Source organism: Balaenoptera borealis, assembly GCF_965194805.1.
Source record: "Balaenoptera borealis genome assembly, chromosome: X".
Classification (NCBI taxonomy): domain Eukaryota; kingdom Metazoa; phylum Chordata; class Mammalia; order Artiodactyla; family Balaenopteridae; genus Balaenoptera; species Balaenoptera borealis.
In genome coordinates, this window is record NC_138881.1 from 73068408 (window position 1) to 73083988 (window position 15581).

The window sequence follows — 15581 nt, forward strand, 5'->3', positions numbered from 1 at the left end:
GCCTGTGTGCTGATGGGTGGGGGTGTGTCCCCACCCAGTTAGTTGCTTGGCTCAATGTCTCCCAGCACTGGCACCTACAGGCTGTCGGGTGGGGCCAGGTCTTGGTGCTAATGAGCAAGAAGGATTACACAATGGCGCTTGCCAGCACTAGTGTACACATGTCAGAAAGAGCTCCAAAAAATGGCTTCCACCAGTGTGTATATTCCCAAGGTGAGCTGCAGTTGCCTCCTGCCTTTCCAGAAGACTCTCCAATATAAGCAAGGAGGTCTTACCCGGGCTCCTCTCAAATTACTGCTTCTGCTCTTGGTCCCAGAGCATGTGAGATTTTGTCTGCTCCTTTTAAGAGTGAAGTCTCTATTTCCCCCAGTCCTCTGGGTCTCCCAACATAAACCCTGCTCACCTCCAAAGCCAAATACTCTGTGGCTCATCTTCCTTGTACAAGAGCCCCAGGCTGGGGAATCTGACATGGGGCTCAGATCTCTCACCTCTTTGGGAGAGCCTCTGCAATGTAATCATTTACCAGCTTGAGTGTTGCCCACCCAGAGGTACTGGACTTGACTATAATGTGAGTCTGCCCCTCCTACCCATCTTGTTGTAATCTATTATTTATGTCTTTAGTTATAAAAGATCTTTGTGGTGGGTTCCAGTCTTTTTGGTCAATGGTTGTTCTGCAGATAGTTGTGATTTTTGTGTGCCTATTAGTGAAGATGAGCTCCGGATCTTTCTACTCTGCCATCTCCATTTGCTCACACACTGTTTTCAATGAACAATCTGTTGTCATCTTATCTTTGTCCCTCTGTACATAACAGGTCTTCTCTACAACTGGTTAACAACACTTCCTAGTACTTCACCTGATGTCCCTGAATTATGAGCCTTTCCAATCTGGCTAGTGGTAACAGAAACTATTTTAAGACCTGTGTGAGCTCCATGCAGAGGTTTCTCTAATCCTTTTGTTGTTCTTTCCTTGGGCTTGGGTAGTTTCCTTACACACATGCATTGGTCAGTACTCAACTGAATACTTAATAGAGAATCTCTATAGATCTCTAGATTTCTCTTTATGTACATTTCAATCTTCTTAATACTCTGAACTGTGAACTCTAGCTACTTTGGCTCACACATATTCCCAGCTCCTTACCGTTATCTCAGAGAAATTGTCAGTCTTGGTCTGGTTTTTCATCCCTGTGCAGTGGACTGGAAACTTTCTCCAGAAAGTAGTCCAGTGCATGCATGGTACTATTTTGTTTGTAATACTTATAGGTAGAAGGATTACCTTGTTACTCCATTTTGGCCAGAAGCAGAAGTCTTATACATTTTTATAAATTGCCTTCTGCTTTCTTAAGATAATAAACAACTAAAATAACAGCTGGTAACCAAGATCAACAGCATGGGAACTGAAAACATTCCACCTAAACATTGGTGAAACAGTGAGAGAAACAAAGATCTAGATTGTTAAAGCAAAATTGATTAAAATCAAATTTTCAATTTTCCAAAGTTTTCTTTACATTTTGTTGATGTGAAATATCTCACTGAGTTAACAATATCTCACTTGCTAAACACTAATCATTATCAAAAATTCATAGGAGGATAGACACTTTCAAAGGATGATATTATGCAGCACAATGTTAATAGATTGATCATATGGGTTGTAGAATTTTCTTAGTAAATATTGTCAAATAGTTGCTGCTAAGAAGGTATTAAAGACACTTTGCTCACCATTTCTTTGTAAAGGTAAGGTTTAGAGCATTCTATTTTGCACTCTGAAAATACTTCCATTATACAGCAGGCTGATGTACTCATAGTGTCAATCATGTAAAATCATGTATAAAAGATACTAAAATCACTGACTATCTCTGGGGCACCCTCTGCTATTCACATAAGTCTGCTTGAATACAGAGCAAATACAGGCTTCTTTTAACCAGAAATGACATAGTAATCATTTTATTAGACATGCAGATAGTATAAAAGACATACAGATAGTATAAAATAATTGTCTTCTTAGTGACTAGGTTTTTTTAAAGTAATTTAAAACTTATCCCAACAAATTTGACATTTTATACTGCTGTGAATAAAGCATGTAAAATGAGTCCATGTTTTAAAACAGCAGGGTAGCTTCCAGTGCAACAAATAACTGGTAACATATGCCACTGCTGCCAAGAGGATTTTTAATCCCATTAAACATTAATGTAGCATTTTTGCTTCTGTCACAGTAAGGCAGCCATCTGTGTTTGAACCTGCTGTGAAACTGGGGATATGTTTACAGAAGGAGAAGAAACAAACAAACAAAAAAGGCAAATAGGCAAGAAATTCACATTTATAAAGCTGGTATCTAAAGTAAAAATCTTTAAAAAATATTATTTAAGGAGTTAGATGGCTATATGAGCACTTTTGATCTGCAACTGCTCAACTGCAGCAACTGCTTTTTTATTTTTACATAAATAAGTAGTTTTTGACTGTACTATAGGACACATTCATCCATCTATCTGAAGAGTAAAAAGAAGGCAATTTAATCTAGAACTAATAAAATATTTGTTAATATTTTATAAAACAAGGATTGCAATGCTTGCTTAGAACTGACCTTCGCATATTCAGAAGGAGGTAGTGTGGGTGTTTCAAAAGTTGCTAAAATTCAAGTGCAGTACAACTACACTTTAGAGACTTCTTAGAAAGTCAATGATCCAAAATACATGAAGGAAAAGTGTTAGCTTACAGTTAACAGTGTTTCGTAGTCACAAATGTTCACTTGAGCCCTAGGATGCTGAAATGGTAGCTTTTGAATTGTTACTAATTTGTGTACACTATATAATGCATGAGTATGCTCCTTCTTATATTTCACTGAATTTAGTTCACTTTAATGAAATCCAGTGTGCTATATTGAAAGAAATATAGTACAGAGTTAGAACATCACAAACCCTAGGTTCTAGGATTTAGCTTCTCTACCATATGAAAATATAAAGTAATTTAAGTACCCTGAACCTGTTTATTCAGTTACAAAAGAAAGGCAATTGACAAATGTTTGGTTTTTAATTTTTTTTTTCACTAGTTTAATTCTTCAACCAATAACTCACACAAGTGCACAACATGTAAAATCCATAAAGGGTAAGCTTCTTTTATAAAATAGAATGAGTAGGCCCAGAAGCTCTTCTACCTCAGACTGCATGAGGAAGTAGTTAGAAAACACATCAAGTTGAAAAACTACATATCAGTGAAAGAAAAAGTAGTTAATTTGTTGGGAAATGTGTGTCTGATCATAAGTTCATAGAAAAGTATAATTATTATTAATGGGATAGAAAAGCATAGTACAAATTCCAAGAGAAAAAAAAAGAATAAAAAGGAAGTTGACTAAAGCATGAAAATAAATTTAAGAAGGAGAAATAATTTAAAAGCAATACAAAATTAATAACAAAATATAGAAGTATTAAAAATTCGATATAGGTATAACTTGGAGATATTGTGGGTTCAAATCCAGACCATCTGAATAAAGCAAGTCACACAAATATTTTGCTTTCCCAGTTCACATAAAAGTTATGTTTACACTGTACTAAAATTTATTGAAAGTGTAGTAGCATTATGGCTAAAAAAATGTGCATAACTTATTTTAAAATAATGTTGTTGGGAAAATGGTGCCAATAGACTTACTCCGTGCAGGGTTGCCACAAACATTCAACAAGTAAAAAAGGTAGTATCTGTGAAGTGCAATAAAGTGAAGTGCAATAAAACGAGGTATGCCTGTACTCTTCAGAGTAGGATAACTGGAATTGTAATCTCCACAATTCATCCATAATGTCCATTATTTAAAAATAAATTTTGAAACATGTTAATCTGCATGAAAATGTGACATATAATTAAGAGAAATGAACAATAGAGGTACTCAAAATAAGCTAAATGTTGCAATTAGCAAATACTTTAAAACAGGTATTTTAAGTTATTTATTTATTTATTTTGTATTTTTGTTCTTTTATTTTTTTAAGCATGAAAAAACAATTTCTGTACAGGTTCTTGGGAATAATATCAGTCACTATTTCACTCAGTCTAAAGTTTTAATGTCTAAGATCCATAAAACTTTGTTAGATATTTTTCCAATAATCTGTTTATTTATTTAAATGCTAATATATTTTAAACCATTGTTCTTCACCAGAGTTTCTTGGAATTAATAATTACAAAAAGTAATTGTAAAGTACAGATATTCAAATGCTAGTTGAGACAAGTACTCAGGCTGTCCCTCTGACATAGGCTAGAAACACATGCAGGTGTTTCAAGAGCGTTTTCCATTGAAGAAAAATTTACTCAGATTACATGTAAATAAAGGTGAATTAACTATAAAGGATCAATCTTACTGTGAAGAATTTCCTATGAACATGCCATATTTCTATGGTTGGAAGTAGACATTATCCATGCACCCAAACATAATAAGCAGAATCATGAATATGAGGGAATTCTGTGTTAAAAAATTACTAAAGGAACTCCTGAAGATTTTTTTTTTCTATTTTATTTTTTAACATCTTTATCGGAGTATAATTGCTTTAGAATGGTGTGTTAGCTTCTGTTTTACAATGAAGTGAATCAGTTATACATATACATATATCCCCATATCTCCTCCCTCTTGCCTCTCCCTCCCACCCTCCCTATCCCACCCCTCTAGGTGGTCACAAAGCACCGAGCTGATCTCCCTGTGCTATGTGGCTGCTTCCCACTAGCTATCTATTTTACGTTTGGTAGTGTATGTATGTCCATGCCGCTCTCTCACTTTGTCCCAGCTTACACTTCCCCCTCCCCGTATCCTCAAGTCCATTCTCTAGTAGGTCTGCGTCTTTATTCCCGTCTTGCCCCTAGGTTCTTCATAACTTTTTTTTTTTTTTTTAGATTCCATATATGTGTGTTAGCATATGGTATTTGTTTTTCTCTTTCTGACTTACTTCACTCTGTATGACAGACTCTATGTCCATCCACCTCACTATAAATAACACTACAGGGACAGAAGTAAGATCATTGGTACTAAGGGCTTGGGAGTAGTGGGGGGGGAGACTGATTTAACAAGGGCATGACAGGAATTTCTGACTGTGAAGGTGATTACATAATTGTGTGTATTTGTCAAGTCACCAAATAGTACATCATAAAATGGTAAATTTTTCTACATGTAAAATATGCATCTATAAATCTAACAAAAAGCAAACAACTTACGGCTTAAAGAAAAAATGATAATGTATTGTGGGATTTAGAACATATACAAAAGTACAATCGTTGACCAACATAATACAAAATATGGAAAGGGTTAATAGAATTATAATCTTGTACATTTTTACAAAAATAGTATGAAACAAATTAAACTTTTTTTATTAGCTGCACTAAATATAAGCAGGTCTAGACCAGTATCCCTGATTAATATAGAAGCAAAATTTTCAACAAAATATTAGTAAACTGAATTCAAGAATTCATAGAAGGATTATATACCATGACCAAGTGGGATTTATTCCTGTGATGCAAAAATGGTTCAGCATACAAAAATCAATAAATGTGATATATGACATTAACATAATAAAAGATAAAAATCATATAATCATCTCAAAAGAGGCATAAAAAGCATTTGACAAATTCAACACCCCTTCATGATAGAAACCCTTCACAGACTGCGTATAGAAGGAACATACCCAGCGTAATAAAGGCCATATATGACAAATCCACAGCTAATATCATACACAACATAGATAAAAATGAAAGTTTTTCCTTTAAGATCAGGAATAAGAGAATAGTGTTCACTCTCTCCTCTCTTATCTAGAGCAATCAGGCAAGGCAAAGAAATAAAAGGTTTCCAAATCAGAAAGGAAGAAGTAAAATAATTTTTTGCTGCTGATATTGGAATTCCCAAAGACTCAACTTGAAAACTGTTTAATCAATAAATTCAGTAAAGTTGCAGGGTATAAAATCAATACACACTTAGCATAATACCTTCCAAGTCCATCCATGTTGTTGCAAATGGCAAAAATGCATTCTTTTTTATGGCTGAGAAGTATTACATTGTATATGTATACCACATCTTTTTTATCCATTCTTCTGTTGATGGACACTTAGGTTGCTATAATATCTTCGCAAATGTAAATAATGCTGCTATGAACATTGTGGTGCATGTATATTTTCAAATTAGTGTGTTAGTATTTTTTTTTTTCAGATAAATACCAAAGAGTGGAATTGCTGGGTCATATCGTAGTTCTATTTTTAGTTTTCTGAGAAACTGCCATACATTTTCTACAGTAACTGCATCAATTTACATTCCCACCAAAAGTGTAGGAGGGTTCCCTTTTCTCCACATCCTCACCAACATACATTTGTTATTTGTGTTCTTTTTTTTGATAGTCATTCTGACAGGTGTGAAATGATATCTCTTGGTTTTAATTGGCGTTTCTTTGAGGATTAATGATATTGAGCATCTATTCATTTGCCTGTTGGCCATCTGTATGACTTCTTTGGAAAAATGTCTATTCAGGTCTTCTGCACATTCCTTAACCAGATTGTTTGTTTTTCTGATGTGGAGTGGTATGAGCTTTCTTATATATTTTGGATATTAACACCTTACTGGTCATATCATTAGCAAAAACTTTCTCCCATTTAGTAGGTTGCCTTTCCATTTTGTCAATGGTTACCTTTGCTGTGCAAAAGCTTTTAAGTCAATTAGGTCTCACTTGTGTGTTTTTGCTTTTATTTCATTTGCTTTAGGAGACAGATCAAAAAAATATTATGATTTATTTTTATTTTTTTAATTAATTTTTATTGGAGTATACTTGCTTTACAATGCTGAGTTAGTTTCTGCTGTACAGCAAAGTGAATCAGTTATACAAATACATATATCCACTCTTTTTAAGGTTTCCTTCCCATTTAGGTCACCACAGAGCACTGAGTAGAGTTCCCTCTGCTATACACTAGGTTCTCATTAGTTATCTATTTTATATATAGTAGTGTTTATATGTCAATCTCAACCTGCCAATTCATGTCACTCCCCTCTTCCCCCCTTGGAAACTATGTTAGTTTTCTACATCTGTGACACCATTTATGCTTTGCAAGTAAGTTCATCTGTACCATTTTCTAGATTCCACATGTAAGCAATATTATACGATATTTGTCTTTCTCTGTGTGACTTACATCACTTATTATGATAATCTCTAGGTCTATCCATGTCACTGCAAATGACATTATTTCATTCCTTTATATGGCTGAGTAATATTCCATTGTATATATGTACCACATCTTCTTTATCAAATCCTCTGTCGATGGACATTTAGCTTGCTTCCATGTCCTGGTTATTGTAAATAGTGCTGCAATGAACGTCGGGGTGCATGCATCCTTTTGAATTATGGTTTTCTCCGGATATATGCCCAGGAATGGGATTACTGGGTCATATGGTAGCTCTATTTATAGGTTTTCAATGATCTTCCTTACTGTTCTCCATAGTGGCTCTACCAATTTACATTCCCACCAACAGTGTAGAAGGGGTCCCTTTTCTCCACACCTTCTCCAACATTTATTGTTTGTAGATTTTTTGATTATGGCCATTCTGACCAGTGTGAGGTGATACATCACTGTAGTTTTGATTTGTATTTCTCTCAAAATTAGTGATGTTAAGCATCTTTTTATGTGTTTCTTTTTTTTTGCCATCTGTATGTCTTCTTTGGAGAAATGTCTACTTAGGTCTTCTGCCCATTTTTTGGATTCAGTTGTTTGTTTTTTTGATATTGAGCTGCATGAGCTGTTTGTATATTTTGGAGATTAATCCCTTGTCAATTGCTTCATTTGTAAATATTTTCTCCCATTCTGAGGGTTGTCTTTTCATCTTGTTTATGGTTTCCTTTGCTGTGCAAAAGCTTTTAAGTTTAATTAGGTCCCATTCATTTAAAAGAATGTTCTGCCTATGTTTCCCTCTAAGGTTTTTATAGTATCCAGCTTTACATTTAGGTCTTTAATCCATTTTGAGTTTATTTTTGTGTATGGTGTTAGGGAGTGTTCTAATTTCATTCTTTTACATGTAACTGTCCAGTTTTGCCAACACCACTTATTGAAGAGGCTGTCTTTTCTCCACTGTATATTCTTGTCTCCTTTGTCATAGGTTAGGTTATCATAGGTGTGTGGGATTATTACTGGACTTTCAATCCTAATCCATTGATCTATATTTTTGATTTTGTGCCAGTACCATACAGTTTTGTTGATGGTAGCTTTGTAGTATAATCTGAAGTCAGGGAGCCTGATTCCTCCAGCTCAGTTCTTCTTTCTCAAGATTGCTTTGGTATTCTGGGGTCTTTTGTGTTTCCATAAAAATTATTTGTTCTAATACTGTGAAAACTTCCCTTGGTAATTTGATAAGGATTGCATTGAATCTGTAGATTGCTTTGGGTAATATAGTCATTTTCACAATACTGATTCTTCCAATCCAAGAACATGGCACATCTCACCATTTGTTTGTGTCATCTTTGATTTCTTCCATCAGTACCTTATAGTTTTCTGAGTACAGGTCTTTTGCCTCCTTAGGTAGGTTTATTCCTAGGTATTTTATTGTTTTTGATGTGACGGTAAATGTGATTGTTTTCTCAATTTCTCTTTCTGATTTTTCATTGTTAGTATATAGGGATGCAAGTGATTTCTGTGTATTAATTTTGTATCCTGCGACTTTACCAAATTCATTGACAAACTCTAGTAGTTTTTTGGTAGCATGTTTAGGATTTTCCATGTATAGTACCATGTCATCTGCAAAAAATGACAGTTTTACTTCTTCTTTTCCAATTTGGATTCTTTTATTTCTTTTTCTTCTCTGATTGCCATCGCTAGGACTTCCAAAACTACATTGAATAATAGTGGTGACAGTGGACATCCTTGTCTCATTCCTGATCTTATAGGAAATGCTTTCAGCTTTTCACCATTGAGTATAATGTTAGATGTAGGTTTGTCATACATGGTCTTTATTATGTCGAGGTAGTTTCCCTCAAGCCCATTTCTGGAGAGTTTTTATCATAAAAGTGTGATGAACTTTGTCAAAAGTTTTTTCTGCATCTCTTGAGGTGATCATATGGTTTTTATTCTTCAATTTGTCAATGTAGTGTATCACATTGATTTGCATATATTGAAGAATCCTTGCATCTCTGTGATAAGTCCCACTTGATCATGGTGTGTGATCATTTTAATGTGTTGTTGGATTTGATTTGCTAATATTTTGTTGAGGATTTTCCGTCTATGTTAATTGGTATTTTGGCTGGTAGTTTTCTTTTTTTGGATAACTTTGTCTGGTTTTGGTATCAGGGTGATGGTGGCCTCATAGAATGAGCTTGGGAGTGTTCCTTCCTCTGCATTTTTGCAAGAGCTTCAGAAGAGAAGGTGTTAACTCTTCTCTAAATATTTGATAGAATTTTGCCTGTGAAGCCATCTGGTTCTGGACTTTTGTTTGTTGGGAGTTTTTAAATCACACTTTCAATTTCCTTACTTGTGATTGGTCTGTTCATATTTTCTATTTCTTCCTGGTTCAGTTTTGGAAGGTTGTACCTTTCTAGGAATTTGTCCTTTTCTTCTAGGTTGTCCATTTTATTGGCATATAGTTGCTTGTAGTTGTCACTTATGATCCTTTGTATTTCTATGGTGTCCTTTGTAAATTCTCCTTTTTCATTTCTAATTTTATTGATTTGAGTTTTCTCTCTTTTTTTCTTGATGAGTCTGGGTAAAGGTTTATCAGTTTTGTTTATCCTCTCAAAGAACCAGTTTTTAGTTTCTTTGTTCTTTACTATTGTTTTCTTCATCTCTATTTCTTTTATTTCTGCAGAAATCTTTATGATTTCTTTCCTTCTACTAAGTTTGGGTTTTGTTTGTTCTTGTTTCTTTAGTTATTTTAAGGGTAAGGTTCGGTTGCTTATTTGAGATTTTTCTGGCTTCTTGAGGTACAATTTTATTGCTTTATCTTCCCTCTTAGAACTGCTTTTGCTGTGTCCCACAGGTTTTGGATCCAAGTGTTTTTGTTGTCATTTGTCTCTAGGTATTTCTTTTTATTTCCTCTTTGATTTATTCCATGATCCTTTGGTTATTTAATAATATATTGTTTGGGGACTTCCCTGGCAGTCCAGTGGTTAAGATTTTACCTTCCAATGCAGGGGGTGCCGGTTCAAAACCTGGTCAGGGAACTAGGATCCCACATGACTCATGGACAAAAAACCAAAACATAAAACAGAAGCAATATTGTAACAAATTAAATAAAGTCTTAAAAATAAAACTTAAAAAAATATATAGATTGTTTAGCCCCCCATGTTTGTGTTTTTTACAGTTTTTTTTCTGTAATTGATTTATAATCTCATAGTATTGCTGTCAGTAAAGATGCTTGATATGATTTCAATTTTCTTAAATTTATTAAGACTTGATTTGTTACCCAAGATATGATCTATCCTGGAGAATGTTCCATGTGCACTTGAGAAGAAAGTGTATTCTGCTGCTTTTGCATGGAATGCCATATAAACACCAATTAAGTGTATTGGGTCTAATGTGTCCTTTAAGACTTGTGTTTCCTTATTAATTTTCTGTCTGAATGATCTCTGTCTATTGATTTAAATGGGAAGTTAAAGTCCTCAACTAGTATGGTTTTACTGTCAATTTCCTCTTTTATGGCTATTAGCATTTGCCTTATACATTGAGATGCTCTTATGTTGGGGTCATATATATTTACACTTGTTATATCTTCCTGGTCGTTATGTAGTGACCTTTCTTGTCTCCCTTAAAGTCTTTATTTTAAAGTCTATTTTGTCTGATATGGGTATTGCTACTTCAGCTTTGTTTTGCTTTCCATTTGCATGGAATATCATTTTCCATCCCCTCACTTTCAGTCTGTATGTGTCCCTAGGTCTGAAGTGGGTCTCTTGTAGACAGCATATATAGGGGTTTTGCTTTTGTATCCATTCAACCAGTCTATGTCTTTTGGTTGGAGCATTTAATCAATTTCATTTAAGGTAATTATTGATATGTATGTTCCTATTGCCATTTTCTTAATTGTTTTGAGTTTGTTATTATAAGTCCTTTTTCTTCCCTTCCTCTTTTGTTCTCTTCTCTTGTTTTTCCTGCCTAGAGAAATTCCTTTAGCCTTTGTCATAAAGCTGGTTTAGTAATGCTGAAATCTCTTAGCTTTTGCTTTTATGTAAAACTTTTGATTTCTCCATTGAATCTGTATTATAGCCTTGCTGGTTGGAATATTCTTGGCTGTAGGTTTTTCCTTTTCCTTACTTTAAACGTATCATGCCACATTGTTCTGGCCTGCAGAGTTTCTGCTGAAAAATCAGCTGATAACCTTATCGGGATTCCCTTGTATTTTATTTGTTGTTTTTCCTTGGTTGCTTTTAATATTTTTATTTGTATTTAATTTGTGCTACTTTGATTAATATGTTTCTAGGCATGCTCCTCCTTGGGTTTATCCTGTATGGGACTCTCTGTGCTTCCTGGAAGTGGGTAACTATTTCCCTTCCCATGTAAAGGAAGTTTTTGACTATAATCTCTTCAAATATTTGCTCAGGCCCTTCCTCTTTCTCTTCTTCTTCTGGGACCCCTATAATTTGAATGTTGGTGTATTTAATTATGTCCCAGAGGTCTCTGAGAGGTACATTTGAGGTACCTCAATTGAGGTATTCATTCTTTTTTTTTTTTTTTTATTCTGTGTGGCTGTTATTTCCACCATTCTGTCTTTCAGCTCACCCATCCGTTATTCTGCCTCACTTATTCTGCTATTGATCCTTTCTAGAGTATTTTTCTTTTCAGTTATTGTATTATTTATCTCTCTTTGTTTGTTCTTTAGTTTTTCTAGGTCCTTGTTAAACATCTCTTGTATCATCTCAATCTGTGCCTCCATTCTTTTTTTGAGATCTTAGATCATCTTTACTGTCATTATTCTGAATTATTTTTCAGGTAGATTGCCTAACTCATCTTTATTTACTTATTCTTGTTTATCTTCCTCGTTTGTCTGCAACAGATTTCTCTGTCATCTCATTCTGTCTAACTTATGTGTCTGTGGTCTTCCTTCTGCAGGCTGCAGCATTGTAGCTCCTCTTTCTTCTTGCACCTGTCCCCTGCTGTGTGAGGTAAACATTGAGCAGGGCCTCCCATTTGCTCTGTGGTTGTCACTGCACTGTCAGGAACGTGATGTTCTCCCTAGTTGTTGAAGTAGAGACCCCGAATTCTGCTTCTTAGCTGTGAGGAAGGCAGAATTAGATCACTCTCAGAGTGAGAGAAGCCTCTGAGTATTCCTCCTCTGGAGATGTTCACCTGTGAGTGTGTTCTGTTCTGTCCCCTTTCACCTGTTGTACAGGCTCACAAAGTACACTGTTATTGGCACTGCTTTTGATCCCACCTTAACTGTGGGTATGCCAGCAACTGGCCCTGATGACTCTCAGGTGTTGTCTTCACCAGATCACTGGTACAGATTCACTGAGGTCAGGTCCCTGGACTGCAGTAGGCATGAACCTGGACCTGCTGTGTGAGCTATGGAGGCATCTCAGACTCTGGTATCACTCAACCCTCACAGGAACATGCCCACAAAGCCCACAGCTGCTAAAGCCAGACCCATCGCAGCTGCAGGAGCACTTGTTGTCCTTTGAGATGTTCTACAGGCACTGAATTTAAGAAGCCATCAGTGGAGGTGTAACTCTATGGTTCTTGTAGCCATGAGGAGAGATTTCTGCTCTTCTTCCTTAGTTGTACAGTCCCTGGGATCAGCTGTGGTTTCAGCCCTACCTTTGTGTGTGTTCCTCCCAGCAGTGTCTGCTCCTGAGGCTGCCCCAAAGCACATGTGTCCACGCAGGCCAGCAGGGGAGGAGGTGACGAGGGGTGTGGTTACTGGGGCCAACATGGCTGGAAGAAGTTTTGGCTGGGGTGGTATTGCTATGATTTATGTCAGAGTATTCTGCCTATGCTTTTTTTTTTTTTAGTTTAGTTTTGTATATGGTGTTAGAGAATGTTGTAATTTTGTTCTTTTACTTGTAGCTGTCCAGTTCCGCCAGCACCACTTATTGAAGAGACTGTCTTTTCTCCATTGTATATTCCTGTCTCCTTTGTCAAAGATTAATTGACCATAGGTGGATGCATTTATTTCTGTACTCTCTACTCAGCCATAAAAATGAATGAATATTTTCCATTTGCAACAACTTGAATGGACTTGGAAGGTATGCTAAATGAAATAAGTCAGACAGAGAAAGACAAATACTGTGTGATATAACTTATATGTGGAATCTAAAAAGAAAGCAATCTATTAAATATAACAAGAAAGACTCACAGATATGGAGAAAAAATTAGTGGTCACCAGTGAAGAGAGGGAAGGGGGAAGGGGTTAGATTGGGGTAGTGCATTAAGAGGTACCAACTATTATGTATAAAATAAATAAGCTATAAGGATGTACTGCAAAACATGGAGTATATAGCCAGAATTTTGTAGTAAGTAAAAAAGGAGTATAACATTTAAAATTGTGAATCACTATGTTGTACACTTGTATATTATGTAATATTGTACATCAAATATATTTCAATAAAAAATGAAAAAAAAATTCAATACACAGAAATCAGTTGCTTTTCTATACAGCAACAATGAAAAATCTGAAAAAGAGATAAAGAAAACTATTTAATTCACATTAACATAAAAAACAATAAAATATCTACAAATAAATTTAACTAAGTAAGTGAAAGACCTATACAATAAAAACTACAATGTGTTGCCAAAGAAATCAAAGGAGAAACAAACAAATAGAAGCATGTACTTCATTTGTGGATTGAAAGCTAATATTACTAAAATGTCCATGCTACCCAAAGCCATCTATAGATTCAATGTAACCTCTATCAAAAATCCAATGGTATTTTTCACAGAAAGAGAAAAAAATCCTAAATATTGTATGGAACGATGAAAGACCCCAAATAGCCAAAGAAATCACGAGAAAGAACAACAAATCCAGAGGCATTACACTTTCTGATTTCAAACTATTCTACAAAGCTATAATATTTAAAAGAGTACAGTACAGGCATTAAAAATAGATACATAGAACAATGGAATAGAAAAGAAAGTTCAGAACTAAATACCCATGTATATGGTCAACTAATATTTGATAGCAGAACCAGGAACTTCCATTGGGGGCAGTATGGTCTCTTCAACAAATGGTGTCAGGAAAACTGGATAACACATGGATAAAAATGAAATTGGACCCCTATATTACACAACTCAAAAAATTAACTCAAAGTAGATCAAAGACTTAAACATAAGATATAATACCATAAAACTCCTGGAAGAAAACATAGGGAAGAAGATTTTTGACATTAGTCTTGGCAATGCTTTTTTTGGATTTGACAGCCAAAGCAAAAGTGACAAAAGAAAAAAACAAGTGAGACCACATCAAACTAACAAGATTCTGCATAACAATAGAAACAATCAGCAACATAAAAAGGCAACATGTGGAGTTGTAGAAAATATTTGTAAACCATGTATCTAATAATTGGTTAATATCCAAAATATATAAAGAACTCATATAAGTCAATAACAAACAAGCAAACCAAATCTGATTTTAAAAATGGGCAGAGGAACTAATCAGACATTTCTCCAAAGAAGACATCCAAATAGACAACAGGTACATGAAAAAGTGTTCAACATCAATAATCGCCAGGGAAGTGCAAACTAAAACCACAATGAGATATCTCCTGACACCCATAAGAATGGCTATTATCAAGAAGATAAGAAATGACAAATGTTGGTGAGAATGTGGAGAAATGGGAATCCTGTACACTGTTAATGGTACTATAAACTGGTTCAGCCACTATGGAGAACAGTATGGAAGTTCCTTAAAAAATTAAAAATAAAACTATCATATGGTCCAGCAATCTCACTTTTGGATATATATTCAAAGGAAGTGAAAATAGGTTACCCAAGGGACACCTGCACTCCCTTTATTGCAGCATTATTCACAATAGCCAAGATGTGGAAATAACCTGTGTCCATCAATAGATGAATGGATAAAGAAGATGTGGTATTTATATGTACAATGGAATACTATTCAGGCATGAGAAAAAAGAACATTCTGCCATTGCAACAATATGAATGGAACTTGAGGTCTTTATTCTAAGTGAGATAAGTCAGACAGAGTAAAACAAATATGGTATGTCATCACTTATATGTTGAATCTAAAAAAGCCAAACTCATAAAAATAAAGTAGTAAGGTTGTTAGCAGTGGCTGGGAGGATGGGGGAATTGGGTAGATGTTGGTCCAATGGTACAAACTTACAGTTAGAAGATGAATAAGTTCTGGAAATCTAATAAACTATTTAGTGATTTTAGTCCACAATATGGTATTATATAATTCAAAGTTGCCAAAAACTAGTTCTTAAATATTCTCAGGAGAAAATAAAATGATAATTATGTGATGTGATGGAGGTGCTAGCTAACACTTCAATGCTAAAAGTACTGCAATATATAAATATGTCAAATCAACAAGTTGTACACCTTAAAATTACACAATGTTATGTGTCAATTATGCATCAATTTTAAAACGACTGAATATTCTAATTAAGATAAATATAATATTGGATTTGGGTAGAAGGAAATATGAA

The 15581-nt window shown here is 34.9% G+C and overlaps 1 long non-coding RNA gene across 1 annotated transcript in view; it reads right to left on the reverse strand.

The window, feature by feature from the left end:
- Positions 1–1169: 1169 nt before the first annotated feature.
- Positions 1170–15581, reverse strand: part of LOC309620859 — a 233394-nt gene continuing 218982 nt past the window's right edge. The window contains exon 2 of the long non-coding RNA XR_014239707.1: positions 1170–4841. This is a non-coding gene — a long non-coding RNA (uncharacterized lncRNA). The remainder of the gene's footprint in view (positions 4842–15581) is intronic.